Source organism: Schistocerca cancellata, chromosome 8, assembly GCF_023864275.1.
Source record: "Schistocerca cancellata isolate TAMUIC-IGC-003103 chromosome 8, iqSchCanc2.1, whole genome shotgun sequence".
Taxonomy (NCBI): Eukaryota; Metazoa; Arthropoda; class Insecta; order Orthoptera; family Acrididae; genus Schistocerca; species Schistocerca cancellata.
In genome coordinates, this window is record NC_064633.1 from 5553286 (window position 1) to 5569441 (window position 16156).

At 47.9% G+C, this 16156-nt stretch overlaps 1 protein-coding gene across 1 annotated transcript in view; it reads left to right on the forward strand.

Annotated features, from left to right (window-relative positions):
* LOC126094957 (prothoracicostatic peptide-like) overlaps positions 1-16156 on the forward strand; it is a 701489-nt gene that overhangs the window by 124687 nt on the left and 560646 nt on the right. The gene's annotated exons all lie outside the window — the stretch shown is intronic.

The window sequence follows — 16156 nt, forward strand, 5'->3', positions numbered from 1 at the left end:
AGTTTCGGAATAACGCATTAGAATATCTAACCGGTTTCTATAATTATCTATACGATAATTACAGACTACACTGGACGTCTTTGAGTAGTTGCATTGTAATTACAACGACCGAATAGTCCCAGTGCTTCAGAAGACGACTGCATGAAAACCACAAAACATACAGAAAACTGACACATATCAGCGGGGCCCGCATCTCGTGGTCGTGCGGTAGCGTTCTCGCTTCCCACGCCCGGGTTCCCGGGTTCGATTCCCGGCGGGGTCAGGGATTTTCTCTGCCTCGTGATGGCTGGGTGTTGTGTGCTGTCCTTAGGTTAGTTAGGTTTAAGTAGTTCTAAGTTCTAGGGGACTTACGACCACAGCAGTTGAGTCCTATAGTGCTCAGAGCCATTTTTGAGCCATATCAGCGGGTAGAGCATCTGTCCTAGTTTGGACTCGTAATACATATCATAGCATAGTTTCAGAGCGCAGCCCTAGGTGCTGGCGTGTCAGGACATGCAGGCAAATAGCCCGCTCCTTATTGTCTCAACGAATTAGTTTGCACCTGCAGCTTGGTTACCAAGTGAACAGGTTCCGAAGGCGGGCTACTGGCGTTCCGTTTTTTGAGGCAGCAGCAGACCTGACTTCAATGAATTGCACGAACGTATTCGCATTTGAAATGCCAATAAGAAGTTTAAAAATATAATATTGAGCGCCTTTAATTTGAGTTAAAAGCTTGCACAGATGGTCTATGCACTGGTATGTGTGTATTCTCTGTATTTCTTGTAGTTTCCCTGTACTTACCTTTGAAACCGCGGATGTGCTTCTGAATACCTGTAATTTTTGTATATTTTTACCAAACTGCTGGAAGTGTTGTTCAATAAATACAAGTGAAAAACTGGGTTGAACTTGCGAAGAACAAAAAATAACACGCACGATAGGGAGTATCCTCTGCCGTGCACATCACAGTGGCACGGGAGGGCGGGTATGGAAGTAGCTGGAACCACGGATCTGTGGAGGAAAGGAGCTCTGAATATTGCGCAGTTGCTGGCCACGCTGACGTCCTCCGATAGGTCAGCAGGTTAGCCGAGGCTGCGGCTGTAGCAACGGGCGCACTTGTCGGTAATTCGGCCCGCAATGGGAGCATCGGTTTTTGCGAGCGGGACAGGCGAGGAGCGGCGGGCCCTGGAAGTGACAGCGGTGCCGCCACAAAAGGCCGACGGACAGCTGAATCGCCACAATGGCGCCTAATGGGCCGCTAATTGCCCCGGGCAGCCGACAGGCGGCCTGAAAAGCCGGCGAACTCGGCCCAATCGCAGCCGACTGCTGCTCAATGCGCCGGCATGTGTCCGCTCCGCTGTACGCGGGCCGGCGGGACGGGACGGGTCGCCCGGTGTGGCCGCAGCCAGCGTCGCGTCGCAAGCGGGGAGTGGGGGAACACTGACGGCCCGGCTACCACTCTGCGCTGACGTAACGACGTCGTAACCACACTGTCCCACCTAGGTCAGGTAACAAGCTGCCGATTCCTTTAATGCTGAGCAATTTTTAGGTTTTTATTTATTCTGAAGATCATATTCATAATCAACGTAATGATATGAAAACTGTCATAAGAACAAACATAAATCACACTCCAACCTGAGCACATAAACACACATACACATACACACTATATATATTCCCCGTGGTTACATCCATTATGCAGCCAACACATATATAGAACACAACTCCCCTTCTTCCTTCTGTCTGTCCACCACCTGATCCTCTCACGTCTGTCTATCTCCTTTTCCCCATTCTTTCTGCCTCTTCATCTCATCCTCCCCTCTCTTTGTCCATTTTCTCCCCCTCCCCCCCCCCCTCTCTCTCTCTCTCTCTCTCTCTCTCTCTCTCTCTCTCTCTCTCTCTCTGACCATAGCCACCCCACACCATCGCTTCCCAACTCTGCATGCCCCTCTTCCTTATCCACCTGCCCACTACAACTCTACACAGTCCATCTGCCTCATGCATTTCCTCCTCCCTTCTCTCTTTGCATCCCCTCTTCTATCCATCTCAACCTGTCCCCAAACATGCACATTGGGACATGTAACACCAGCAATACTTCTCACTAAGGAGGCATATATTACTCCCACAATATGCCTGTCATGCAGGGCATGCCACACACCAGTGGCTTGAAAATCATTTATTTGTCCCTTATGCACAGGCCTCCATGCAAACCAGGTTGGTAAGGCAGGCCGATACTGCTCCAACGCAACACGTCTGTCATGCAGGGCAGTCTATGTGTTGGGAGCCCCTTACGTATAGGCTGCCCTGCAAAGCAGGCTGATTTGGCAGGACGATGATGTTTACATACAACATTCTTCACATGCAGTGCAGCCAATATTCCCAAGGCTGGGAAAAAGTCGTTACATATACACATGGTTCAAATGGCTCTAAGCACTATGAGACTTAACAGCTGAGGTCATTAGTCCACTAGACTTAGAACTACTTAAACCTAACTAACCTAAGGACATCACACACATCCATGCCTGAGGCAGGATTCGAACCCGTGACCGTAGCAGCAGCACGGTTCCAGACTGAAGTGCCTAGAACCGCTCGGCCACACCATATATACACAGCACACTGTATGTATCTCTCTCCCTCTGTCTCTCTCTCTCTCTCTCTCTCTCTCTCTCTCTCTCTCTCTCTGTGTGTGTGTGTGTGTGTGTGTGTGTGTGTGTGTGTGTGTGTTTGTGTGTGTGTGTGTGTGTGTGTGTGATGTGTGTGTGTGGAATTATGTATATGTATGAGAGCTATTTTTGAGTCCATAGATCAGTTGGTAAAAATTAAACCCTGATACGATCACTTTGCTGTCTGTCTGTCCATTTGTCTGTCTGTCTGTAAGGGCCCCATTTTCGCAGGAATGTGTACAGGTATCAAGTTAACACTTATGTCAAATACAGCCACTGCTCAGAATTATGTGAAATTTGAGTAGCATGGTATAGACGCAGGGGGGAATGTGGTAGAACAAAAAAGATTAAATAAAATTTTACCATTAGACAGTGCTGTAAGGGGATTAACGTAAATGGGGTCGGCTACAACTGATAGGTGAATCGCAACACAACTGCCATGGTTTGAGTTGCGCATTACACCATCCGTACTGTTCAGTGAGAATGACTGCACTCAACAGTAGCGACACAGTCAGTTAAGAAAGCCTGTCACCACGGCAAGGTGTGTGAAATCTTAAGGGACTTAACTGCTAAGGTCATCAGTCCCTAAGCTTACAAACTACTTGACCTAAATTATCCTAAGGACACACACACACCCATGCCCGAGGGAGGACTCGAACCTCCGCCCGGACCATCCGCACAGTCCATGACTGCAGCGCCTAAGACCGCTCGGCTAATCCCGCGCAGCACGGCAAGATCGTGCCACATCGCATGGGAAAACCGGTTTTTAGTTGTACTGAGGCCAAAAACAGCATAAAAATCTAAATGGCATCTTTACTCATTGTTCTGGGGTCAAAAGACGCATAAAAAGGAAAATGACATAGGTTTCAAGCTGTCGTGAAATTGGTGCAAGGCGTGTTCGATATGCTCCCAACCGTTTCCTGTCACAGCACGTTCCACAACAGATCGGCGTGTCTCGTGGTTACGTTCAGAATGTTTTGCGCCGTGCGTGCCGTCAGTTCATCTATGTTCGAAATTGGAGCACTGATCTCAGCTTTCATATAATCCCACAGCCAGAGGTCACACACATTAAGAGCAGGTGATCTGGGCGGCCAAGCTATAGGGAAAAGACTGCTGACAATTCTACACTCCTGGAAATGGAAAAAAGAACACATTGACACCGGTGTGTCAGACCCACCATACTTGCTCCGGACACTGCGAGAGGGCTGTACAAGCAATGATCACACGCACGGCACAGCGGACACACCAGGAACCGCGGTGTTGGCCGTCAAATGGCGCTAGCTGCGCAGCATTTGTGCACCGCCGCCGTCAGTGTCAGCCAGTTTGCCGTGGCATACGGAGCTCCATCGCAGTCTTTAACACTGGTAGCATGCCGCGACAGCGTGGACGTGAACCGTATGTGCAGTTGACGGACTTTGAGCGACGGCGTATAGCGGGCATGCGGGAGGCCGGGTGGACGTACCGCCGAATTGCTCAACACGTGGGGCGTGAGGTCTCCACAGTACATCGATGTTGTCGCCAGTGGTCGGCGGAAGGTGCACGTGCCCGTCGACCTCGGACCGGACCGCAGCGACGCACGGATGCACGCCAAGACCGTAGGATCCTACGCAGTGCCGTAGGGGACCGCACCGCCACTTCCCAGCAAATTAGGGACACTGTTGCTCCTGGGGTATCGGCGAGGACCATTCGCAACCGTCTCCATGAAGCTGGGCTACGGTCCCGCACACCGTTAGGCCGTCTTCCGCTCACGCCTCAACATCGTGCAGCCCGCCTCCAGTGGTGTCGCGACAGGCGTGAATGGAGGGACGAATGGAGACGTGTCGTCTTCAGCGATGAGAGTCGCTTCTGCCTTGGTGCCAATGATGGTCGTATGCGTGTTTGGCGCCGTGCAGGTGAGCGCCACAATCAGGACTGCATACGACCGAGGCACACAGAGCCAACACCCGGCATCATGGTGTGGGGAGCGATCTCCTACACTGGCCGTACACCACTGGTGATCGTCGAGGGGACACTGAATAGTGCACGGTACATCCAAACCGTCATCGAACCCATCGTTCTACCATTCCTAGACCGGCAAGGGAACTTGCTGTTCCAACAGGACAATGCACGTCCGCATGTATCCCGTGCCACCCAACGTGCTCTAGAAGGTGTAAGTCAACTACCCTGGCCAGCAAGATCTCCGGATCTGTCCCCCATTGAGCATGTTTGGGACTGGATGAAGCGTCGTCTCACGCGGTCTGCACGTCCAGCACGAACGCTGGTCCAACTGAGGCGCCAGGTGGAAATGGCATGGCAAGCCGTTCCACAGGACTACATCCAGCATCTCTACGATCGTCTCCATGGGAGAACAGCAGCCTGCATTGCTGCGAAAGGTGGATATACACTGTACTAGTGCCGACATTGTGCATGCTCTGTTGCCTGTGTCTATGTGCCTGTGGTTCTGTCAGTGTGATCATGTGATGTATCTGACCCCAGGAATGTGTCAATAAAGTTTCCCCTTCCTGGGACAATGAATTCACGGTGTTCTTATTTCAATTTCCAGGAGTGTACCATATCCGAAATGCCTCCGCAGCAACCGTTTCACTGGTGTACAACGGGAGCAGCGCCATCTTGCATAAAAATGATTCTACCCACACACCAACGCTGTTGGAGGGTTGGAATGACGTTGGTGCGCAAAACATTCTACTAGCGCTTACCAGTAACGGTGCACATAAGAGGATCCGCAGGACTCATCTCCTCGAAAAAATACGTACTTACGATAAATGACGCCGTCAACCACTATCACAAAGCAGAATGAAGTGTTACCGGTTGATGTGAGTGAGGATTTTGATGGAAATGGTCTTGATCTATCGACAGGATGTTCCATGGCCATTCATTGTTCACTTCCTTGCGAGCAAGAAATTCGAGAGCGAACGTGTCGTGCTGTAACGTCAGCAGGAAGCAACTCCTGAACATGAGAGATTTCGTGTGGATAGCAATGCAGGATGTTTGGTAGGTTTTTATGCACCGCGCTTGAAGTAATGTCCAACGTTCGGATAATACCCTTTGCACTGCATGTTATCGCACCACTCCTCGACTGCTCCTGCAATGCTGTGTCACATCCACGACAGACGTCAGATCGGCTGCTCTCCTCCCTCTGCCACACTGCACTTCGAAGAACCTGTCTTTCCGAATTTTGTAACCAGACTCTTAGCAGACGTCGGACCAATGCATTTTATCTACTCCTGAATTTCAGGGACTTCCGCTGGGCTACTAGCGCACAGCCACCGATCCTGTAAAAGACCATTACCTGCAGCTTGCGGTCCTTCATGGAGACAGTGTCGGACACAAACTGAGAACAGCCACGTGCCGCCCGTCTGTTGATGTGCATATTCTGACGTTTATAGCGGAAACTGTTGGTCAAATTTTCTTTCAGTTCTTTTTTGCTCCCTGGAGCGTATACCTGCACCAATAACATCCTGTTCAAATTTGACGTCATTCTGAACAATGGTTCTGTTTCCACAGCGTTCTAAAATGGAACTTTAATTAGGGACACCCTGTACTAATGTCTACGATCCCATAGCTTTGTGAAAATAAGTTTCTAAGAAGATACGACCTTTTGTGTCACATATCTAGAGACTGGCTGGCCGCTGTGGCCGAGCGGTTCTAGGCTTTTCAGTCCGGAACCGCGCTGCTGCTACGGTCGCAGGTTCGAATCCTTCCTCGGGCATGGATGTGTGTGATTTCCTTAGGTTAGTTAGGTTTAAGTAGTTCTAAGTCCAGAGGACTGATGACCTCAGATGCTAAGTGCCATAGTGCTTAGAGCCATTTGAACCATTTTTTCTTGAGACTCGCCAACTCACTCATCAAAGCCTATGGATGAACTATGTAAACACATGTTGTGTCTAATTGTGTAGCAGTAAAGCGCGTGTCTGGAAACGAGAGGCCGTGAGATCAGATCTCGCTCGGAAGTCAGATTTTTCAGCCTTCGTTTTAACCTAGCCTTCACCTCTCAACGATTTAAGGAGCCGCAAAAAACACCACGATATTCAGTAGGTCAGTGACACGCAAGTCGCTGTTGTGATGTCCAACAGAAAGATCTGCACCAGGCCATTACCCACAAGGAAGTTGTTATTATTTTTATCAGTTGTATTTATAATTAAGGGGGGCAGGACGTCAGGAGGGGCACCACAGGACATTTTATTTTCTACTGTCTATACTTTTACAAATAAATTCATAAAACTTTGTCAGCATGACCAGGAAGGATTCAGGATTCACACTCATTGCAGTGGAAGTGCAAAAACATAACAAAACAAATTTTTTTTAGATATGAAATTTCATCATTTTTTCACTTACTGTTGGCTACATTTGTTGCTATAGGTACATTTTTCTTCACAAGTAAGAGAGATTCTTTGATGAATTTTGCACAGCATACAAACCATACTTACAGGTGTATGAAACTCTAGAATTTTCCAAATCTATTAAAAACTGTGGGAAAAACTGATATAATTAACTACAAAATTTGATTTTTTTTCTAAACATAAAGTTTAAAACGTAACAGCTCATTCATTTTTCATAAATTGAATAGATTCTAGAGTTTCAGACACCTGTAAGTATTGTTTGTATGCTGTGGAAAATTCATCGAACAGTCTCTCTTACTTATGAAGAAAAATGTACCTATAACAACAAATGCCGCCAATAGTAAGTGAAAAAATGATGAAATTTCACATGTTAATAAATTATTTTGTTATGTTTTTGAACTTCCGCTGCTACGAGTGTGAATCCTGAATCCTTCCTGGTCATGCTGACAAAGTTTTATGAATTTACTTGTAAAAATATAGACAGTGAAAATTGAAATGTCCTGTGGTGCCTCTCCTGCTCCAAGTCGTCCCGTTTGACGTCCTACCCCCCTTAAGTTTATACAAAACCTCCAGGGTGCGAGTCCTACACCCACTTGTCGGGTTTCCTTTTCAGGGTCCAGTCGGTCGTGAAATGCAAATCACAGCGAAAATAAAAAATGTTTTATTTGCAACATTTAGCACAAAATGGCTCTGAGCACTATGGGACTTAACGTCTGAGGTCATCAGTCCCCTAGAACTTAGAACTACTTAAACCTAACTAACCTAAGGACATCACACACATCCATGCCCGAGGCAGGATTCGAACCTGCGACCGTAGCGTTCGAGCGAATCCAGACTGAAGCGCCTAGAACCGCTCGGCCACCCTGGCCGGCCAACTTTTAGCTACACCTTCCAGTTACGCCTCTACAGAGTCGCCGCTCTGACTTAGACATTTGTCGTAGAGTCGCACCAACTGCCCAATATCCTCGTCACATTAAACAGCCGGCTGTGCATTCAGCCAGTTCTCTTTAGTGGTCTGCAGTTCACTATGTGAGCCAAAATGCTGATCTCATTGCCAGCGGTTCATGTGAGCAAAAAAGATGAAAAGCAGAAGGCACTAAATTCGGGCTGTGTGGTGGGAGAAGAATCTTTCCCATAAAAAACGCTGCAGCAGCCAAAATGCTGATCTCATTGCCAGCGGTTCATGTGATCAAAAAAGATGAAAAGCAGAAGGCACTAAATTCGGGCTGTGTGGTGGGAGAACAATATTTCCCATAAAAAACGCTGCAGCAGCGTCTTTGATGCAGCTGCAATGTAAGGCCGAGCATTGTCAGGAACAAGGACAAGGCCTGATGACAACATCCCTCTGCGCTTGTTCTGAATTGTCTTTCGTAGCCAATTCTCTCGAACTGCCTGAGTCATTCGATGGACAAGATCATCGGTTGGCACTCTGTCTTCCGTGACTGCCTGCATCATGAACCTGTGTACGTCCAGTTTCAATGTTCCTGTAACACATGACAGTTACATTTCATGGGCTGCGTGAAGTCAGGTGGACCTGCTCAGCATTAAGAAACGGATATCAGCACGCACTTCGTACTTCGCAGCAGGCTCTCTTGTTCTACACAACTTCACGAGCTCACTGTACACTCAGAAGTGAAAAATACTATGTGACGTGATCGATGCGCATACTGGCGACACTGCACGAAACAATAGCGCAAAACCTCATCAGATTTTCACTGTGGCTTTAATAACTCTTTCAAAGTCTTCACATCAAACGAGTAGGGGAGACAGATAACGTATTGAGAAATAAATTTTGTTAGAAATAAGCTGTTCACTTATGCTTTTTTGTTATTGATTGTGCTCCTGCGAAATCACAGGGCATAGTAAACCTGCTGCGTGTGTATGGAACGTGTGTTGCCTGTAATCGAATCATCAGCTATGACTCAAAGTGATTCTCGATTCACTCTCAAATTACACTACTGGCCATTAAAAACGCTACACCACGAAGATGACGTGCTACAGACGCGAAATTTAACCGACGGGATGAAAATGCTGTGATATGCAAATGATTAGCTTTTCAGAACATTCACACAAGGTTGGCGCCTGTCGAGACACCTACAACGTGCTGACGTCAGGAAAGTTTCCAACCGATTTCTCATACTCAAACAGCAGTTGACCGGCGCTGCCTGGTGAAACGTTGTTGTGATACCTTGTGTAAGGAGGAGAAATGCGTACCATCACGTTTCCGACTTTGATAAAAGTCGGATTATAGCCTATCGCGATTGCGGTTTATCGTATCGCGACATTGCTGCTAGCGTTGGTCGAGATCCAATGACTGTTAACAGAATATGGAGTCGGTGGGTTGAGGAGGGTAATACGGAACGGGGTGATACGGATCCCAACGGCCTCGTATCACTAGCAGTCGAGATGACAGGCATCTTATCCGCATGGCTGTAACGGATCGTGCAGCCACGTCTCGATCCCTGAGTCAACAGATGGGGACGTTTGCAAGACAACAACCATCTGCACGAACATTTCGCCGACGTTTGCAGCAGCATGGACTGTCAGCTCGCAGACCATGCCTGCGGTTACCCTTGACGCTGCATCACAGACAGGAACGCCTGCGATGGTGTACTCAACGACGAACCCGGGTGCACGAATGGCGAAACGTCATTTTTTCGGATGAATCCAGGTTCTGTTTACAGCATCACGATGGTCGCATCATTGTTTGGCGAAATCGCGGTGAACGCACATTGGAAGCGTGTATTCGTCATCGCCGTACTGGCGTATCACCCGGCGTGATGGTATGGGGTGCCATTGGTTACACGTCTCGGTCACCTCTTGTTCGCATTGACGGCACATTGAACAGTGGACGTAACATTTGAGATGTGTTACTTCCGGTGGCTCTACCCTTCATTCGATCCCTGCGAAACACTACGCTTCAGCAGGTTAATTCACGACCGCATGTTGCAGGTCCTGTACGGGCTTTTCTGGATACAGAAAATGTTCGACTGCTGCCCTGGCCAGCACATTCTCCAGATCTCTCACCAATTGAAAACGTCTGGTTAATGGTGGCCGAGCAACCGGTTCGTCACAATACGCCAGTCACTACTCCTGATGAACTGTGGTATCGTGTTGAAGCTGCATGAGTAGCTGTACCTGTACACGCCATCCAAGTTCTGTTTGACTCAATGCCCGGGCGTATCAAGGCCGTTATTACGGCCAGAGGTGGTTGTTTTGGGTACTGATTTCTCAGGATCTATGCACCCAAATTGCGTGAAAGTGTAATCACATGTCAGTTCTAGTATAATATATTTGTCCAATGAATACGAGTTAATCGTCTGCATTTCTTCTGGGTTAGCAATTTTAATGGCCAGTAGTGTTGTTTCTCCTCTTCGAGGCAGTCGTTCTTAAGGTTCCCTGTTGCAGTCCACTTTTTCAATTCACTGGCTTAGAAAATATGAACATGCAGCACAACTGGTTAGTAAACCGTACTAGTTCAGTGAAATCTCGTCGTCCTGGTGCCGGAGAAATCAATAATTTTCAACAGCGACGACGGAAAGTGTCAGTGAACATTTTGTCTCTAACAAAAGTCGTTCGCAGAGACATCTGTCATTCATAGACGTTTTGTTCAACGACTGGAGAAAACCCTGTGTACACCGCCTCACAAACAGGTGAACCCCACAGAAGAGATTGTCAGATATCAATGTAACTTTGTACATTTACACACCATCACTGGGTATGTAAATGATTAGGGTTGGAATTATCTGTGACAAGTAATACGGCCACCACAGTGCGTTAAATTTGTTCATGTGTACTGTTGCCACTGAGCCTGGTATATAAGGGGCGTCAGATATTGAGTGATCACTGACAGCGACAAGGAGACACTCATGTGAGACAGAGTTATCAGTAGCTGTCATAATTTGAAACGGGTCTCATAATAGGTCCTCATTTTGTCAGGTGGTCGAATCCTGAAGTATCGAGATTGCTGGAGCATTTAGATGTGACAGTGGTCCATGTTGGACAGCATGTGAATGTGATGGCAGGCATACTCTTCGTCAATGTTCTGATCGACCACGTCTGATCACAACAAGGGAGGATCGACCTATTTTGCCCCCAGCACATCATAACCCACATCACATCCGCGCCTGCCGCCAGAGACAGAGTAATCTGCTCTTTGCACTGGCCTATGTTGGATAGCATTGGTGTTATGAAGCACCATTGGTTGGAGAATAGCAGCACCCAACCTAGACAATCACTGTCCCACGCAGAGGCTGCCTGAAACACCACAACACGAACGACTGCGTTTGGAGTGGGTTCAGCGACTGGAGGGCATGGTCTGCCGAAGAACGACGTCGCATTGTGTTCAGTAATTAACCACGATTCTGCACTATCTTGTATGACCATTGTCTAAGAATGTGGTGGTGATAAGTGTAGAGATTTCATTCTTCCATTGTCTTGGAGAGGCGCAGTGGCTGAACTCCCGGCGCCATGGCGTGTTAATCATTGGGTATTATTTATGTTACGACTGTTAGCGATTCAGAGAACCCTGACGGCACTACCATACCTCACGGACATCATGTGTCCTCACCAGTTAACTCTAATTCATCAGTATCGTGATGCATTTTTCAACGCAACAGTGCCCATCCACACACGGAACGTGTCTTATGAACTGCATGAGTAATGTCGAGCTACTCCCGTGGCGATGCAACAACCTCAGATCTGCCCCATAGAGCACGTGTGTGGAATCAGCAGGGACTCCCACACCGTCCCAACCCCAGTATCTAGGATATCAAGGACCAGTTACAACAGTTATAGGTCAGCATGCTTCAGATGAAGATGCTATGGCTTTATGTTATCCTTCTCAACCGAATCAGTGTATCATCTAGGCCTGAGGGGGTACATCGTCATATAGGTAGGTGGGCTCTTACTGCGAAGTTCTTTGTAAATTTGACTCGATTTTTTAACCACTGAAATAACATAACATACCGTTCCAAACTATGAAGTTTCATTTCGTTTCCTCCTTTCTTCTTGACTCTTTCACTTTTTCGCCAGTCAATGTATATCGACCAGGGCCTCTCAGCCAGGAAGTTTTAAGTGACGTAAAAAATGGTTCAGATGGCTCTGAGCACTATGGGACTTAACATCTCAGGTCATCAGTCCCCTAGAACTTAGAACTACTTAAACCTAACTAACCTAAGGACATCACACACATCCATACTCGAGGCAGGATTTGAACCTGCGACCGTCGCGGTCGAGATACTACTTGTTATAACCGTTTTCAGTTGGTTATAGCGTATATGAGCGACGCATAGGAGGAAAATGTGTTGTAGGCCAAGAATAGTGGTAGACATAATTTGGTTTGAAAGTAAATGTAGTTTTTATTAATAACAGAAATAGTCTTAATGAGAAGTAGTGTTGTTTTGGAACTAATAATGCACATTGTGTCGTTATTTGCCAACGTACAGTAAAATAAAGACATCACACACATCCATTGTCCGAGGCAGGATTCGAACCTGCGCCGTAGCGGTAGCGCTGTTTCTCACTGAAGCGCCTAGAACCGCTCGGCCACTCCGACCAGCTAAGTGACGTAAACTCCGGCTGTAAAATCATACATTGTGTGACTGTTGAAGACACTTCCGCTTTTCTAGAGCATGGACACCTTGTCGTAACCTGTCAGTAAGGAAGTTCATTTATTTTTCTATGGAATCCACTATTAACGTGTATACTTTATCATCAGAAAGGCATTTGCCAATCGTCTACGGTAATATTTACAGACAGACCGTAAGGAAATTTCAACGTCCACTTCTCAAAAAGAAAAGTGGAAACTTCCAAGATTGTGCCTGTGGCCGAATATTTGCTGAAATATATTAACTATATTAACTTAGTTCCATGACACTAAACTTTCATTTGAAGAGTTTTTTCTTTCTGAACAAGCTTCAAACAGATTTTGCTTAGTGTGTGTTATAAATCTTAGGTAGTATTTTATTATTACATGCATTCTGTTTAATGCTGCCGTATATGCTTGTTACTTGTTTATGGAAGTTTAATTTTAGAAGCGTGCTTCTTAAGAATCGAGACTAATTTGTTATTGTGTGTAGCTAAAATTGGTAAATCTACAATGACATGATACTTTTTTGGATAATCTATTCAGTAAGAAAGACGCATACGTCGCAAATGAGGATGTCTGTCTAATATCTTAACTACATCGTGCACATAAAAGTCACTGAAAAGTTTGTAACGTTACAGAGTGAGATCCGGAATCGGTACCGCATCAGGTTAATATAAGGTAAAACCGGATGTTAGCAGTTTTTGCTGTCTTCGACGATGTCTCCGTAATAAGGAGTGATTCATCTTCTCGGGTCGATCGCCACTCGGCAGGGCACACACTGCAGACGACCCGGAGTCAGCCATTACTCATTCAGATGTTTGCTCTGCACGGCAATCCCGCGGCGACCGCGGTGCGACTGGGTCCGGGACGTCCTCGACGGCTGCGAGCAGTGTACGCAATTTGCCGTGGAGGGAGCTTCTTGCTACGCCTCGTAGGATGCAACGTATGATTTAGCAAACAATTATGTATTCAAACCCATTTTGTAGATTTCAGGTATCTGATATCACACTGTATTCATGTCGCTCGCTGAGAATTCTGTATTGTTCGGTCTTTGAAGCTAAGGTCGCGCAGCAGCAATGAAGCAATTCCGCCAAACAAATAGGGAAAGGTTCTATTACCACTGACAGAAGTCAACAGTGGTAACCGGATGCAGCCGACAAAGCGAGATATGGTTACTACTCGCTTAGCTGATCGTCACTGTAACGCATTACACCGAAAAATCTCAGTGTATCTCTCTTAGAGAAGATTTGGACATTGGTAACGACGACAAGAATATAGCAGCAGCAATAGTAGTTCAAGAAAAACGTACCTTGCGCCATCACAGAGTTATACCACAGTTTTATAACTGTCACGCTACCGAGTGATTCGTAACCGCAGCCGATGTCGCAAAGTGACGTCTGTGCAGTGTCTATCTAGTAGGAGATAGCCAGTTCGAACCCTGGTGGCGGAAGAAGTTTTCGTTGGTAGTATTTGGCCGGCAAGGGGAGGAGAGGTGATGCCCTATAGTTCCTGTGACCCGCGCTTTGCACCAATGTCCTGGATTAAATTCAGAACATCTCACTGGGTATCTCTGGGTGCGGCTTTGCTACTTGGTTGATGGTGACCCATCAGCCGTATAACTACGCTCCTGAAAATGGAAAAAAGAACACATTGACATCGGTGTGTCAGACCCACCATACTTGCTCCGGACACTGCGAGAGGGCTGTACAAGCAATGATCACACGCACGGCACAGCGGACACACCAGGAACCGCGGTGTTGGCCGTCGAATGGCGCTAGCTGCGCAGCATTTGTGCACCGCCGCCGTCAGTGTCAGCCAGTTTGCCGCGGCATACGGAGCTCCATCGCAGTCTTTAACACTGGTAGCATGCCGCGACAGCGTGGACGTGAACCGTATGTGCAGTTGACGGACTTTGAGCGAGGGCGTATAGTGGGCATGCGGGAGGCCGGGTGGACGTACCGCCGAATTGCTCAACACGTGGGGCGTGAGGTCTCCACAGTACATCGATGTTGTCGCCAGTGGTCGGCGGAAGGTGCACGTGCCCGTCGACCTGGGACCGGACCGCAGCGACGCACGGATGCACGCCAAGACCGTAGGATCCTACGCAGTGCCGTGGGGGACCGCACCGCCACTTCCCAGCAAATTAGGGACACTGTTGCTCCTGGGGTATCGGCGAGGACCATTCGCAACCGTCTCCATGAAGCTGGGCTACGGTCCCGCACACCGTTAGGCCGTCTTCCGCTCACGCCCCAACATCGTGCAGCCCGCCTCCAGTGGTGTCGCGACAGGCGTGAATGGAGGGACGAATGGAGACGTGTCGTCTTCAGCGATGAGAGTCGCTTCTGCCTTGGTGCCAATGATGGTCGTATGCGTGTTTGGCGCCGTGCAGGTGAGCGCCACAATCAGGACTGCATACGACCGAGGCACACAGGGCCAACACCCGGCATCATGATGTGGGGAGCGATCTCCTACACTGGCCGTACAACACTGGTGATCGTCGAGGGGACACTGAATAGTGCACGGTACATCCAAACCGTCATCGAACCCATCGTTCTACCATTCCTAGACCGGTAAGGGAACTTGCTGTTCCAACAGGACAATGCAAGTCCGCATGTATCCCGTGCCACCCAACGTGCTCTAGAAGGTGTAAGTCAACTACCCTGGCCAGCAAGATCTCCGGATCTGTCCCCCATTGAGCATGTTTGGGACTGGATGAAGCGTCGTCTCACGCGGTCTGCACGTCCAGCACGAACGCTGGTCCAACTGAGGCGCCAGGTGGAAATGGCATGGCCAGCCGTTCCACAGGACTACAACCAGCATCTCTACGATCGTCTCTATGGGAGAGCAGCAGCCTGCATTGCTGCGAAAGGTGGATATACACTGTACTAGTGCCGACATTGTGCATGCTCTGTTGCCTGTGTCTATGTGCCTGTGGTTCTGTCAGTGTGATCATGTGATGTATCTGACCCCAGGAATGTGTCAATAAAGTTTCCCCTTCCTGGGACAATGAATTCACGGTGTTCTTATTTCAATTTCCAGGAGTGTATATTAAGCTCGGCGAGTCCTGCTGGTGCTATTCAAGACAGGTAGGCTGTAGGTGGTCAGGGCTGGTTCGAAGATATTTTTCCAGACAAGCGACTTATCATATGGCGCGACCTCTCCACACTTTCCACCCCCTTTCCTTCTTATACTTTCGCACGTGTCAGTTTCAGATACCAATTGCCATACGCACTGTACACAAATTTTGCACTTTGGCGCTCCTCTCAACCTACCGCCCAAAGCGCTGGCTTGTGTCGCTTGGGCCTTGAAACTGGCCCTGGCGCCGACATCGAGATTCAGTCTTTCCCTTCCCTTCATCCATAACAATATAAACACAACACCACACTGTACAAGCAGTCATAACCATTAGCTAGGCGACACAGATGCACTCTTGACACTTCATAGCAGGCTAGAGATAGGAAATTGCAAACCATATCGAATAGGACGCTGTCAAGAATGGCAATGCGAGGTTGCCCATATAATGCTTCCAGAAATCATTTTCTGAGAATAGGACTGAATTGATCCGACATATTAACGTGTGTTTTACA